The following is a 15,367-nucleotide window of genomic DNA, read 5'->3' on the forward strand; positions in this document are numbered from 1 at the left end:
ATCCATCATGCTATATCATGAGAGCAGAGCTAGAGAAAAGCTATTGGATAATATCAGCATTTTTATACAGAGATTTCCACGGCCAGCTTCTTATGATGTATTACTTTGGATCAGCAGTCCTTTCTTCCCTTTTGTATTCGTACTCATGTTCTCTCCAAGTGTACTTTCCATCATGAGGTTGATTGTGTGGGAAAAGGAAAACGGATTGAAGGTAATCCTTTTAATAATTATGTTGAAAATATACAAAACAAACCCTGCCCTACCTTAATATTTTATATTTGTATAATTCATTACTTGATTATATTCAATTTTTATAATTATCTTATTTCTGGTACAGGCAATTAGAAAAACTCTTCATTATAACTTTCTGTGTGTGTGAACTGAGTGTGCGTTTACAGAGCAGATCAGTTTTCCATTCCACAATTTACACACATTTTTCATTTCACTGATTACAATCTCCACAAGGAAACACCACTTAAACCATTCGCTTTCTTTGTTTCCTGTTTCCATTCCTTGTTCTTTAGTAATCCTCCTGAACTTTATCCTTGAGTAAATGTTGCCCCCTTGATTTTAAATGGTTAATCTGCTATTTCCTTGTGGTATTGCCCATCATATAGACCTATCTACTGGGGGCAGAGACGTGAGCCTTGCACTCAAGATTCTCTAGTTCTTCTGGTATCAGTCATGGAGATTGATGTTGGGTGGTCCATTAGTCCATTGGACAGATTGTTTTCATGCATTTTCAATTTTTTTAATTCATTTTATTGGGGACTCGTACAACTCTTATCACAATCAATACATCCATCCATTGTGTCAGGCACATTTGTACATTTGTTGCCATCAACATTCTCAAAACATTAGCTTGCTACTTGAGCCCTTGGTATCAGCTTCTCATTTTTTCCCGTCCCACCCACTCTTCCCTCTCTCATGAACCTTGATAATTTATAAATTATTATTATTTTGTGATGTCTTTACACTGTCTGACGTCTCCCTTCACTCACTTTTCTGTTGCCCATCCCTCAGGGAAGAGGTTATATGTAGATCCTTCTAATCTGTTCCCTCTTTCTATCCCACCTTCCCTTCACCCTCCCAGTATCGCCACTGATCCTGAAGGAATCAGCTGTCCTGGATTCCCTGTGTTTCCAGTTCCTATCTGTACCAGTGTACATCCTTGGTCTAGCCAGATTTGTAAGGTAGAATTGGGATCATGATAGTGGGGAGAGGAAGCATTTAAGAACTAGAGGAAAGTTGTATGTTTCATCGTTGCTACACTGTGCCCTCACTGGCTCATCTCTTCCCTGAGGACCCTACTGTAAGGGGATATACAATTGTCTACAAATGGGCTTTTTGAGTCCCCATTCCCCACTCCCCCCCCATTCTCAATGATATGTACTTTTATGTGTTTTTAATCATTTTATTGGGGGCTCATACAACTCTTATCACAATCCATATATACATCAATTGTATAAAGCACATTTGTACATTCGTTACCCTCATCATTCTCAAAACATTTGCTCTCCATGTAAGTCCCTGGCATCAGCTCCTCATTTTACCCCTCGTGGTCACACAGACTGATGTGCTTCTTCCACGTGGCCTTTGTTGCTTCTCAGCTAGAATGATCGTTTGTTTTTCTTCAAACTTTTAAAACCCCAGATGCTATATCTTTTGATAGCTGGACACTGTCAGCTTTCCTCATCACATTTGTTTATGCACCCATTTTGTCTTCAACGATCCTGTAGGGAAGGTGAGCATCATGGAATACCAGTTTAATAGAACAAAGTGTTCTTGCTTTCAGGGAATGATTGAGTGGAGGCCCAATGTCCATCAGCAACCTTAATACTAAACCTATAAATATATGCACATAGATCTATTTCCCCATCATCATATATAAATATATTTAAATATGTACAAGCCTGTATTTAGATCTATAAGTGCCCTTTGCCTGCTAGTTCTTTCCTCTATTTCCTTTTACTTTCCTCTGTCCCACTATCATGCTCAATCTTCATTTGGATTTCATGTATTCCTCTCGGTTGCATTTCCCTTGATGAAGCCCTACCTGGCCCCTTACACGCTCCTTGCCACTGATTTTGGATCACTTGTTTTTCCTTTGACCCTGGATCTGTTAACAACACATCCTTTCCCCCTTCTCCCATGTCCCCCGAAACTGTCAGCCCCGTTGTTTTCTCCTCTGGATGGTTTATCCAGCCTGTCTTATCTAGGTAGACCTGCAGAGACAATAATATGCACAAAAATAAGACAGAGTAAAACAAAGCAACAAAACAACATCAAAAAATTATCCAAAAAAAGAAAAGCTTATAAATAGTTCAAGGCCTGTTTGTTGACCTTTAGGAGTGTTTTCCGGTGGATTCTGATGGGGTGCCACGCCCTGGATCCAAAGTCTTTTTTTTGGTACTCCCTCAGTACTTCCTTGTTCTGCTCCCTTTGCTGTTCTGTTGTACGACCTTAGTGTTTTCCTCAGTGTGGTGGGGTCAGATCGGGCGCAGTTCCCATACTCCATCTCCAGTGTTGTCCACTGTAGGGCTACGGGTCAGTGAGGGATGTTGTGTCTCATAGTGGGACTGGCCATATGGTCCTCTCTGTGCATTGGCTGCTCTGAGCAGGGGTATCGTTCTCAAGGCTTGATAGGCCAAGATGTGCTTCTCTCTCTTTCCCTCCCCCTTCATTTGCTACCGTATGCTCCGATCAAACATGTTCCTCTCCCTGATCTATAGCTTCAGTGCTGTCCTCTGAAGTAAATTCTTCTGGGGGAAGGGGCACCTGTCCACTTAGTTGGGATTGGGGCTGGCCCCTTTGACCTCTCTACTTGTTCCCTGCTTCATGCTGGTATGTTACATTCACATTTCAGAACCCCGGGTTGAAGTTTGGTCCTTTTTCCCTGTGGAGTTATAACTAATACACTCCTCTTGGGTGGCTTAGTTAGTGCCTCTTCCCCCACTACCCATTTCTTTTTTCCCCTCCTTTTTAGTTGGCTACCATATGAATCCATGGATTTGGTCTGGCCCCTGCCAGAACTGGACCTCACCCCAGGAATATTTGTATAAAATAACTTTTTCCCTATGTCCCTTTTGCATGTTTTTTAAGCTTACCTCAGCAGATTCATGTTGCACTTGCCCTTTTGTGCTTGGCTTACTTCGCTTAGCATAATTTCCTCCGGTTCTTCCCGTGTGGCAGTGTGATCCATGCGTTCATCACTGCTTTTAGCGATGGGTAGTACTCCATTGTACGTATGTACCACAGTTTTTTAATCCATTCATCTGTTGATAGAAATTTGGATTGTTTCCAACTCCTTGCAATTGTGAACTGTGCTGCGATGAGCATTGGAGCACAGATGTCTGGCCGTGGTTTGTTTCTTGCCTCTTCTGGGTGTATGCCCAGAAGGGGGATTGCTAGGTCATCTGGTAGCTCAGTCTCCATCTGTTTAGATAACGCCAAATCAATTTCCATACTGGCTGTATATACCTGCAGGTCCACCAGCAGTGGATGAGAGCTCTTATCTTACCATACCCCCTCCAACACTTGTTGCTTTCCGATTTTTTGAATGAGGTATCTTTGAGGGTGTTAGGTGGTATCTCATAGTTGTTTTAATTTGCATTTCTCTTATGACTAATGATTGGGAACATTTTCTCATATGTTTATTGGTCATTTAGATTTCTCCCCTTGTGAAAATTCTGTTCAGCTCCTTTGCCCATCTACTCAGTAGGCAGTTAGTTGTTTTTTGTTATTTTTTCTTTTTGGAAGCTAGCAGAATATTGTAAATTTTAATAATAAGGCCTTTGTCTGATTTGTCATTGCTAAAGATGTTTTCCCAGTCTGTGGGCTCTCTTATTACTATCTTGGTGAATTCTTTCTGTGTACACAGGTATTTTATCTTCAGTCTATCTCACTTGTCAATTTGTGCCTCCTCTGTGTTTGTGTCCTTCCCTATTTCTAATAGCCTATGTAGCCCCTGAGCCAAAGTTCTCAGGTTGGTCCTAATTCCTTCATTGATGGCCCTAATAGTTGGGATTTTACCTCAAGGTCTGTGATCCACCTTCAGTTTATTCTTGTGCATGGAGTGAGATAAGGGTCTTGCTTCATTTTTGTGCAGGTAGATATCAATTTTTTCCAGCACCACTTGTTGAAGAAGGAATCTGCTTCCCATTTGATATTTTTTGGGCCCTCATCAAAGATCAGTGGTCTCTATGCTGATGATTTTATTGCTGGGTTTTTTATTCTTTTCCATTGGTCTGAATATCTATCATACCAATACCATGCGGTTTTGACATCTGTGGCTGTCATCTGTGCTGTAATCAGGTAAAGCAAGCCCTTCCACTGTGTCCTTCTTCTTGAGGAGTTCTCTGCTAATTCTGGGTTTCTTCCCTCTCCATATGACATTGGAAATCAGTTTTTCCATTTCATTGAAGAAAGATGAGGGTACTTGTATCTGAATTGCATTAAACTTATATAGTGCCTTGGGCAGAACTGACGTCTTTACTATATTGAGTCTTCCAATCCATAAGCATGGGATATTCTTCCATTTGTTGAGGCCATTCTTGTTTTCTTGTAATAGTGTTCTGTAGTTTTTGTAATAGTGTTCTGTAGTTTTCCTCATATAAATCTTTTGTTCTTTTAGTCAGATACTTCAATTTGTACTTGACTATTGTGAAGGATACCACCTTCTTGATCTCCTCTTCTGTGGTCTTATACAATGTGTAGAGCAGTCTGATAGACTTCTGTTTGTTGATCTTGTACCCTGCCACTATGCCATATTCCACTATTGATTCTGATACTCCCCTTGCACAGCTTTCGGGATTTTCCATATATAAAATCATATCATCTGAAAATAATGATAGCTTCACCTATTCCTTTCCCAGGAGAATACCTCTGATGTCTCTTCTTTGCCTTATGCTGTTAGCTAAAACCTCCAATACGATGTTAAATATGATGTTAAATATCTGGTCCCTTTTTCAGTGGGATTGTGTTCAACTTTTTCCATTGACTACCACTTTGGCTGTTGGTTCTTCATATATATCTTGTATCATCTTGAGGAATTTTCTTTCCATTCCTATTTTCAGGAAGGTCTTAAACAGGAATTGGTGTTGGATGTTGTCAAATGCTTTTTTCCACATCTATTGATATTATCCTGTGGTTCTTATAGTTTTTCATGTCAATGTGGTAAATGATACCTATGGCCTTTTGTATGTTAAACCATCACTGCATCCTTGGTATGAATCCCACTAGGTCATGGTGAATTATTTGTTTTATATACTTTTGTATTCTATTGGCCAGTATTTTGTTAAGGAATTTTCCATTGATGCTCATTAAGGATATTGGTCTATAATTCTCATTTCTTATGGGATTCCTGCCTGGTTTTGGTATCAGGGTTATACTAGCTTCATAGAAGGCATTTGAGAGTTTACCGTCTTTTTCTATTTTCTGAAAGAGTTTGTATAGGATTGGTGTTAGTTCTTCCATAAATGCTTGTTAGAATTCTCTTGTGAAGCCATCTGGTCCAGGGGATTTTTTGTTGGTAATCCCTTGATAACCTTGTCTATTTTTTTTATTGCTATGGGTCTGTTGAGATTCTTGACATCCATCGGGGATAGTCTAGGGAAGGATTGTTTTTCTAAGAATTTTTCCAGGTCTTCCAAGTTGTTGAATTCATTGGAGTACAATCCTTCATAGAACTGTGTAATTATACTTTTGATTTCAATAGAAACTGTTGTAATGTCCCCTCTTTCGTCCCTCATCTTTGCTATTGAGATTTGGTCCCTCTTTTCCTTGGTTAGGTTTGCCAGCAGTGTGTCGATTCTGTTTATCCTTTCAAAGAACCAACTTTTAGCAGCATGAATTTTTTCCATGATTTTCTTATTTTCCCTCTCCTGAATCTCAGCCCTGATTTTTATTATTTCTTTTCTTTTGCTATCAGTAGGATTGTCCTGTTAACTCTGGTCTAACTGTGGTAAATTTTATGCCACCATATCACAAGTCTCTCTTCCTTTTTCACATGTGCTTGTATTGCTATGAAACTTTCTCTGATAACGGCCTTTGCTGTGTCCCATAAGTTTTGGTACAATGTGTTCTCATTCACCTTGGTTTTTGAAATTTCCTAATTTCATCTCTGATCTGAGTCAGTGCACATGCCTTTTGCAATATAGAGTTAGTCATCCTCTACTTGTTTGCTCTTGTTTTCTTCATCTTCCTTTTCGTGATTTCAGCCTTATGGCACAGTGGTCAGAGAAGAAGTGTGTATGATATCAATGTGCTTAAATTTATTTAGATTCACCTTTTCCCCCAGCATATGATCTATCTTAAAATATGTGTCATGCGGGTTCGAAAAGAAAGTGAATTGATTTGTATTTGGATGAAAAGCTCTGTAAATATGTATCAGGTTAAATTGTCTAATTATAGTGTTTAGATCGATAGCTTCCTTGATGAGTTTCTTTCCTTGTGATTTATCTTTCCCAGAGAGCGGTGTACTGAAGTCACCTACTACAATTGTTGAGACTGTGATTTCTTTTTTCATCTTTTTGAGAGTTTGGTTAACATATTCAGTAGGTCTCTCATTCAGGTATATTTGTTTAAAATGCTCATTGGTTCTTTGTCTACCGTTCCCTTGAGCATTATATAGTGTCCCTCCTCATCTCTTCTTATGGTTTGTACCTTAAGGTCAATTTTATCCGACATTAGGATTGAAGCCCCCTTTTTTTCTTTTGAATTGCTGTTTGCTCTGGATACCTTTCTCCAGCCTTTGAGTCTCAGCCTATTTTTGTCTGTAGTCTTGAGATGTGTCTTCTCTAGGCAACAGTTTGATGGGTTGTGTTTTCTAAGCCAGTCTGCTAGCCTCAGTCTTTTAATGCCTGAGTTCAGGCCATTGATATTCAGGGTTATTATCTTCATCTGTGGACTGTGTGATGTCATCTTGTTTTGTTTAGGGTGTTTTCCTACCTCCCTGTCTTATTAGTATGTTGTGCATGTGTGTGTGGTTCATTCTTGACTTCTCTCCACCCTTACATCAATGCTCTCTTGGGGGCTGTTATTACTTTGTTTTCCTTTGGGTGGGGTTGTTCTTTTTTTTTTAACATTTTATTAGGGATTTATACAACTCTTATCACAATCCATACATACATCAATTGTATAAAGCACATCTGTACATTCTTTGCCCTCATCATTTTCAAAGCATTTGCTTTCCACTTAAGCCCTTTGCCTCAAGGCCTCTTTTCCCCTCCCTCCCTGCTCCCCCTCCCTCATGAGCCCTTGATAATTTATAGATTATTATTTTGTCATATCTTGCCCTGTCCGGTGTCTCCTTTTACCCCCTTTTCTGTAGTCTGTCCCCCAAGGAGGAGGTCACATATAGATCCTTGTAATCGGTTCCCTCTTTCCAATCCACTCACCCTCTACCCTCCCAGTATCGCCCCTCACACCCCTCGTCCTGAAGGTATCATCTGCCCTGGATTCCCTGTGCCTTCAGCTCATATCTGCACCAGTGTATATCCTCTGCTCTATCCAGACTTGCAAGGTAGAATTCTGATCATGGTAGTTGGGGGGGGGGGGGAAAGCATTTAGGAACTGGAGGAAAGCTTTATTCTTCATCAGTGCTACATTGCACCCTGACTGATTCATCTCCTCCCCTCGACCCCTCTACGAGGGGATCTCTAGTGGCTGACAAATGGGTTTTAGGTCTCCAATCTGTACATCCCCCTTCATTCACTATGGTAAGATTTGTTTTTCTGATGATGCCTTATACCTGATCCCTTCAACACTTCGTGATCACACAGGCTGGTGTGCTTCTTCCATGTGGGCTTTGTTGCTTCTGAACTAGATGACCGCTTGTTTACCTTCAAGCCTTTAAGACCCCAGACACGATCTCTTTTGATAGCTGGGCACCATCAGCTTTCTTTGCCACATTTGCTTATGTACCCGTTTGTCCTTGACGATCGTATCGTGGAGGTGTGCACCCAATGATATGATTTTTGGTTCTTTGATGCCTGATAACTCATCCCTTTGGAACCACGTGATCACACAGGCTGGTGTGTTCTTCCATGTGGGCTTTGTTGCTTCTGAGCTAGATGACCACTTGTTTATCTTCAAGCCTTTAAGACCCCAGATGCTATATCTTTTGATAGCCAAGCACCATCATCTTTCTTCACCACATTTGCTTGCTCCCCACTTTGGCTTCAGCAGTTGTGTCGGGAGGGTGAGCATCATAGAATGCCAATTTAATAGAAGAAAGTATTCATGCATTGAGGGAGTGCTTGAGTAGATACCCAAGGTCCTTCCACCACCTTAATACTAAACCTATAAATATAGGCACATAGATCTATTTCCCCATCCTCAAATATATATTTGCATATGTACATGTCTTTGTCTAGACCTCTATAAATGTACTTTCCCTCCTAGCTCTTTCCTCTATTTCCTTGACTTTCCTCCTGTCCCACTACCATACTCCGTCCCCACCTGGGTTACAGGGTGGGGTTATTCTATATTGTGGTCTCTTATTTATGCTTGGTGGGTGCTGTTCTTCTGCCCAAACTGGGTCAACAAGGCTCTTTTGTAGGGTTGAGTTTTTTCTAGCATATTCTTTGAAATTTTCATTGTCTGGGAAGACTCTTACTTCTCCATCTATCATGTTCGATAATTTGGCTGGGTAGAGTGTTCTTAGTTTTGCGTTATTTTCCTTCAATTTTTTGGAACATAGTACAACACTCTCTCTTCTTCATAGAGTCCACTGATAGATATGAGCATATTCTTATTTGGGAAAAATTTATATCTGATTGCTTGTTTTTCCCTAGCTGCTCTCATGATTTTCTCTTTTTCCTCAAAGTTGGATAGTTTAACTATTATATGCCTTGATGACTTCTTCTTGGGGTTCAATCTTGCTGGTGTTCTTTCAGCCTCCGGAATGGTTGCCTAGTTTTCATTCATTAAAACAGGGAAATTTTTCTCCAAGAATCTTCTCACTATTGTTTCAGATAACTTCTTTGTTGTGTCATCCAACAATTATTCTAATGTTGTTCCTCTTCATTGCATCAGACATAGCTCTTAGGTTTTTTTCCAGCTTCTCTGATAATCTTATTAGATTTTTGTTCACATTTGTTAAAGTCTGCTTGGGTAACCTCTAGGTCACTGATGTGCGTCTCTGCCTCTTCCAGTTGATTGGTGGAGTATGTGAGTCTGCTACTGGTTTTTGTTTTCCCTAGGCTCTTATATTTCACTTGTGTATGGTCTTTATCTCCTCTATCATTTCATCCTTTTTCTGTATTATTTCCCTCAGAATCTGTATGAGTCCACACAGCATTCTAAGAATTTCTTTCTGTGACAGCTCAATATATGCTTCTTCTATGCACATTGTAAGGTTTAGGACATCTTCTGCCATTGCTTTTTTGTTTCTCCTGTTTATTCATTGAGGTAATTGGGGCTGATTGCTGTTTGCATTGCATTGTTTTAGAGGAGGCAGGTGCCATTTTCCAGGGAGTCGAAGAGCACTGACTCTCTCTGGGACACTTGTAGAAATGCTTCTTTGAACTGTCTGTGGCTAATTTCACTATGGAATTGACCACCATTTTATCCTCCCATGGCTTTGCTCTTTCCCTATTCAACCAGTATTCTGTTATTTGGAGGGCAAGTTGTATGGTCCTCTCAGGGGATGCTGGTTGGGTTGTTTTGGACCCACAATGATGGTGTTGTACTGGATGATCTCACAAGAAGCCTTTATAGTGTGGACCACTGCAGTTTGTAGCACCACAGAGGGCATGTGGGTGTGCCCATTGTAATGGGAGTGCCACAGAAGGCTGGCGGGTTGCCCCCTTTGGTGTAGAGCACTGAGAATGGTGGGCTGAATTGCCCCAGTCAGGTAGATCACTATGGAGGTTGGACAGAGGTTTCCACAGTAGTGTGGAACATTGGCGAGTGTTGGCTGAGCTTCCTTAGGCTGTGTGAGGCACTACAGGAATCAGGAGGAAGTTCCCTCAGCCATGTGAGATCACAGAGAATGGATAGGAGCTTCCCCAGCCAAGCAGGCAGGATTTCCCAGGAAGAAGGAGGGCAGGATTTCCTCAGCCAGGTATTAAGCACTGCAAAGGGCCCAGAAGAATTTGGGCAGGATGTCCCTTGGAGGAGGGTGGGCGGGCTTTTCCCAGCCCTGGGTTATACTGCAGAGGGTAGAGCACTCCTAGCTGGGTGGAGGGCAGGCATAAATGCCCTAGGCTAAGGGGAGTTGTCTGGACGTGGCAATGGTGAGTAAAAGAAAAGGGAAGATAAAAAGAAAAAACACCTAAGCCCACTGAGACTGTGGTGGGATAGAGAGAACAGGAAGCAAAAATAACAATATAACTGAGCCCTGAGCACTGACCCTGGAGCTGGAGGGGCTTAATCTTTGCCCTGAGGGGCAGCAAGCTGTGGCTGTGTTGAGATAAGGCCCCTGTGCCAGCTCCAAATGATCCCGGCTCTGGCCGAGACAATGGTGGGGCTAAAGTTAAACCCTAGCTAGCCTCCACTGTGGTAAGCCAAAATCCCAGCCCCTCAAAACCTGGTGGATCTGTGCCTACTTATCTTTATGATGCTTCTCCTGGACCCGGCAGTGTGCAAGTTCCCTCTTACTAACTCTCTTGTGTTGATTTCTGCAGAGTACCTCTGGTATGTGTTATTCAGGCACCTTCTTCCTGGAAGTCCAATTTTCCATTTTTTATCACTTTCCTTTCCTCTGAACAGAGAGAGAGAAAACAACAATTGCAACTTAGATGGCTGCTTATGATCTTTTAAGATGCTAGTTGCTACTCAAAAAAAGTAGTACATGGAATATTATCTTTATGGACTATATTGTGCCAATTGACCTAGGTGGCCCAAAAAAAAAACCCAAATAACAAGGCCTTGAGAATTAGATCCAATTAATCTTTCCATCCAGGTGTTTGGTTATATCTAAGAAATTTCCTGTGGGTATTCTTTCACTATCCCTTCCATACCTATTCAAGCCTGAGTGTTTATCCATACATCTACAGATATTGCATGATTATGTTTATAACAGTACATCTGCTGACTTGATCGCTTGTACTCCTCCTAGTGTCTTCCTCAGCCACCATAATTTTTTGCTAGGCAATCTCTTATTGTATATTGCCTTCTCTTTCACCCAAGTTAATATGTGTCTACCTTTTTATTGCCATCACACCCTGCTCTGAATTGGCTATTGCCACATGACTTAGCTACCTTTAAATCTTTAAGAACTACAGCAAGGACAGAAAGAATATTATTTATTCTAGTACTACCTAAACAACAAACAGTCACAAATCTGAAAGCATCATGTTAGAAACAAGAATCTCTGGGCCTTTAAAAAGAGTCTTGCAATTACCACTACAATCAGTTTGAGAACATTTTCTTCTTTGTAATAATTATTATTAGCTTCCTCTGTTAGGCTGAGTTGACTAGCAAAACAAATCCAGTGGCACTCATATATATTGATAAGTAATTACATATCAAGAAAGCATCCCTGCCCATTCCAACTCAAGTCCTTATGTCCAATACTAGTCTATAAGTCCCTTTTCAGACTCACACAGCCACATGCAATAATACAAAATGCAAGAAGATTACAGGCCGGTGGGTGCAAAGTCACATGGATCCAAGGTCTCTAAAAGTATGGTAGGGCTCCAGCAGTTTCAGGGTCAATGATAGGGAGGTAAGGGGGAAGAAGGGGGGGTGGTTCCCTGGGTCATCTTTATGAGAAGACTACAACCCAAAGGAAGCACCATCAGGCTATGACATGATTAACAGGCTTGACTCCACCCCTAGCCAGAAGTGTCTAGTTGACATAAAATCATGAAACTACCATACACCCCATTCCCCAAAACAACCTCTCCTGACATAAACACACAAAAATCTATCAATCCAGTTGCTGTCTCTGTTTTTACCTATCCTTGATTTCATATCAAGGATAAAACTTTTAAAAACAAAAACCAATAGCAATAAAACATAAGATAGAGAAGAACCTCAGTTGAAAAGAGAAAATAATAAAAACTAGAACAAATTTTAAATGGATCAAAAGGGAGAACAAACAAATAATGTGTTAAATTTTAACCTAACTACATCTCAGATACTCCAGTTTCTAGTGAATCCTGTCTTATAGCAAGTAACATTCCTGTTCAATGGCCAAAGGGAAAGCACTAGTGACTTTATTCAAGTGGGCATCCTACAAATGGATTTTGGGTTTTCACTTCGATCCATAGCCTTCTAAAAGCTGGGTACTTAGAATTTAAGCTCTCATATGTTTCCTCCTCTGGTCCTGGATTTTATTATTTCCAATCCTTGGATCACCCAGGCTCATATGCTTCACTTGTGTGGACTTATCTGGCACCAGTGACTGCTTGTTTTAAGACAAACTTTTCCCCACATGCTATTCTCTCTGATAGTCATATAAGATTCCACACCCATTCATGATGAAAATAATAAAATATGAATGTGAGAGCAATTATTCAACACAATAATGACCATGTATACAAAACCAACAGCTACCATTTCACTTAGTGGAGATAAACTGCAAGCATCTCCTCTCAAATGGGTACCAGACAGGTTGTCTTTATCATCAGTCTTATTTAATATACTCCTGTAAGTCTTAGAAAGTGCATGTAGACATTAAAAAGAAAATTCAGACGCATCCATTTTGACAAAGAGAATGTGATTTTATGTAGTGATTACCACAAAGACTTGATAAAACAATCACAGGAAGTAATTGAAAATTATGGTAATGTAGCAGTCTATAAGATCAGCATATTCTTGTATATCAAGGAAGAGAACTCCAAAAAGGAAAGTTAAAATACATATGTACAATAATTCCAAAAGATAAAATACTTAGGAATATATAACTAAAGAAACAAAAGACTTATACAAAAAAAACCCTTTTAAACATTTCTACAAGAAACCAAGAGACTTATTTAAATGAAAGAATGTTCCATGTTCATGGATAGGAATACTTAATATAGTGAAAATGTTAATATTCTTTAGAGCACTGTTTAAATTCAACGCAGTTCCGATTCAAATCCCAGTAGAATTCTTCATGAAAATGGCAGAAATAATCACCAATTTCACATGGAAAGTGCATAGATCCAAGATCAACAAAATACTTTAAAAAGCGAATAGGAGGTCTCCTCACTCCCTAGTTTCAAAACCGACTATTCAGCCATGGTAATCAAAACTGCTTGATACTGGTACAAGGATAGATTTGCAGACCAATGGATTAGAACATAGAATGCATAAATAAAACCAAGCAGCTACAGACACCTGATTTTTTTTTACAAAGAATGAAAACACATGAGATGAGGAAGATAGAATCAATAAATGGTGCTGGAGAAATTAGATCTACCTGTAAAATAATGAAAGAGTACTCATACCTCACGTCATCTACAAAAATGAACTCAAGATGGATTAAAGACATATGTATACACCCTAGAACTACAAAAATCATCAATGAATACGTAGGGTCAAACTTAAGGGCCCTAATATCCTTAAGGAAAAAACATACTACCAAGCATTGAAACCTCCTCACACTACGGAAGACAAAATAGAGGACTTAGACTTACTAAAATATGACATGTCTGTACACCAAATGACTTCATTGAAAGAATACAAATAAAACCCACAAAATTGGTTGGGGAGTATTTAAAGAAAGTAACAAATGCTGAAGAGGAGTTGGAGAAATTGGAACACTCATATTCTGCTGGAGGGATGGATTATAAGAATTGTACAGCCGCTACGGAAAACAGTATGGTGCTTCCTTATATGAATGTGAATAGAAATGCCAGATGACGCTGCAACTGCCCCTCTCAGTATGTACCCCAGATACATAAAGAACAAATGACAGATATGTGCATACCCATATTTAATTCAACACTGTCTATAATAGCAAAATAATGAAAACAACCAAACACCCATGCATGGAGGAATGGATAAATAAACCCTGAAACATGCACTGGACTAGTATGCATCTCTCAAAAGATAATCAAACTGTCAAACTTCTAATGACATGGATGGATTTGGAAAACATGATGATCAACAATATTAATCCATCCTAAATACCACATGATATCACTATTATAAAAGAAAGAATCTAAGAAAACAATGGTTTTCACACCAAAAGAAGTAACCTACGAAGGCTATGGTGAGGCTGTGGGGCATGGAGTGGGGTGATAAGGGAGGAACCGTGAGAGAAGGGAAAAGTAGACGCTATGGTCACCTCCATGGCTGTTTATGGGGATACTGCTACTGTTCTGATGCGCTGGTTTGTGCAACTGTGTTTTGTTTGTTTTTCCTTGTGTGTTTTGTACTCCAGAACTGAAAGGGAAACATAAAAGAGAGATGTCACAGCCTTACAAACCCTCCGGTTTATTTCCCCTTCAGATCTAAACACTGTTCCCAATGGTTACAAAAGGATTAAAAGTTACATCAAAACTGACTTCAGTGTTTTTGTGGCACATGGACTAGTTTTGAAACGTTTTATTAAACAATTGTGAGTATGGCGCAGGACGGGGCAGTGTTTTGTGCTGTTGTTCATGGATCACTAAGAGACAACACTGATATGTGGTACCTACCAACCATGAACATAAACCAAGTAGAGGAAAGGTTGAGTATTCGGTGTTTCTGTTTTTAAAATATTAAGTAAGTGCCATGCTGCTTTGCACAATGGCTTGAGCAGTCATTGTTGCTGCCCTGCTCCAAGTTATTCTACTACCATCAACACAAACTTCATGTTCCCTAAGAAAAACTGTACCTTTCCCCTCTCTCAATTCTAATCATCGCGAATTTTTTCTATATATTTGCTTATTTCATGTAACTGAGATATTATATTTATCCTTTTGTGACTAGTTTATTTAGATCAGCAAATTTTGATTTCACGTGTCATCCATGTAGAGGCCTATTTGACGTCCCCTAATGGCAGAGTAGTATTTCATTGTGTGTATGTACCAATTTTTTTTTAATTCATCTGTTAATGAACATTTTGAGTTCTTTTCACCTTTTGGCTGTTTGGAAAATTACTGCAATAAGCACTGATGTACAAATGTGTATTCCTGCGTTCCCTCCTGGGTATATGCATCCCGAGGCCTGCAATTGCTCCAAGAACGGATGCTGCGGTGCTTTGACAGGGAGCTCCCAGAGATCCAGGCCAAATTCAGAAGAGGATGTGGGACAAGATGTCTCTTGACTCAAAGCATAGAATACCAGAAAGATGTTTGCTTGTATTTTATTAACTATGCCAAGGCTTTCAACTATGTGGATAACAGCAAACTATGGATAACCGCGAGGAGAAGGGGAAGGCTAGAACACTTCGTTGTGCTCATGTAGAAGTTGTACATGGCTCTAGAGGAAACTGTGTGAAAAGGAC

The 15,367-nt window shown here is 39.9% G+C and overlaps 1 protein-coding gene across 1 annotated transcript in view; it reads left to right on the top strand.

Moving 5' to 3' along the window:
• LOC142422893 (phospholipid-transporting ATPase ABCA3-like) overlaps positions 1–15,367 on the top strand; it is a 186,061-nt gene that overhangs the window by 30,880 nt on the left and 139,814 nt on the right. The window lies entirely within an intron of this gene.

This window comes from Tenrec ecaudatus, chromosome 12, assembly GCF_050624435.1.
Source record: "Tenrec ecaudatus isolate mTenEca1 chromosome 12, mTenEca1.hap1, whole genome shotgun sequence".
NCBI classification, from domain to species: Eukaryota; Metazoa; Chordata; class Mammalia; order Afrosoricida; family Tenrecidae; genus Tenrec; species Tenrec ecaudatus.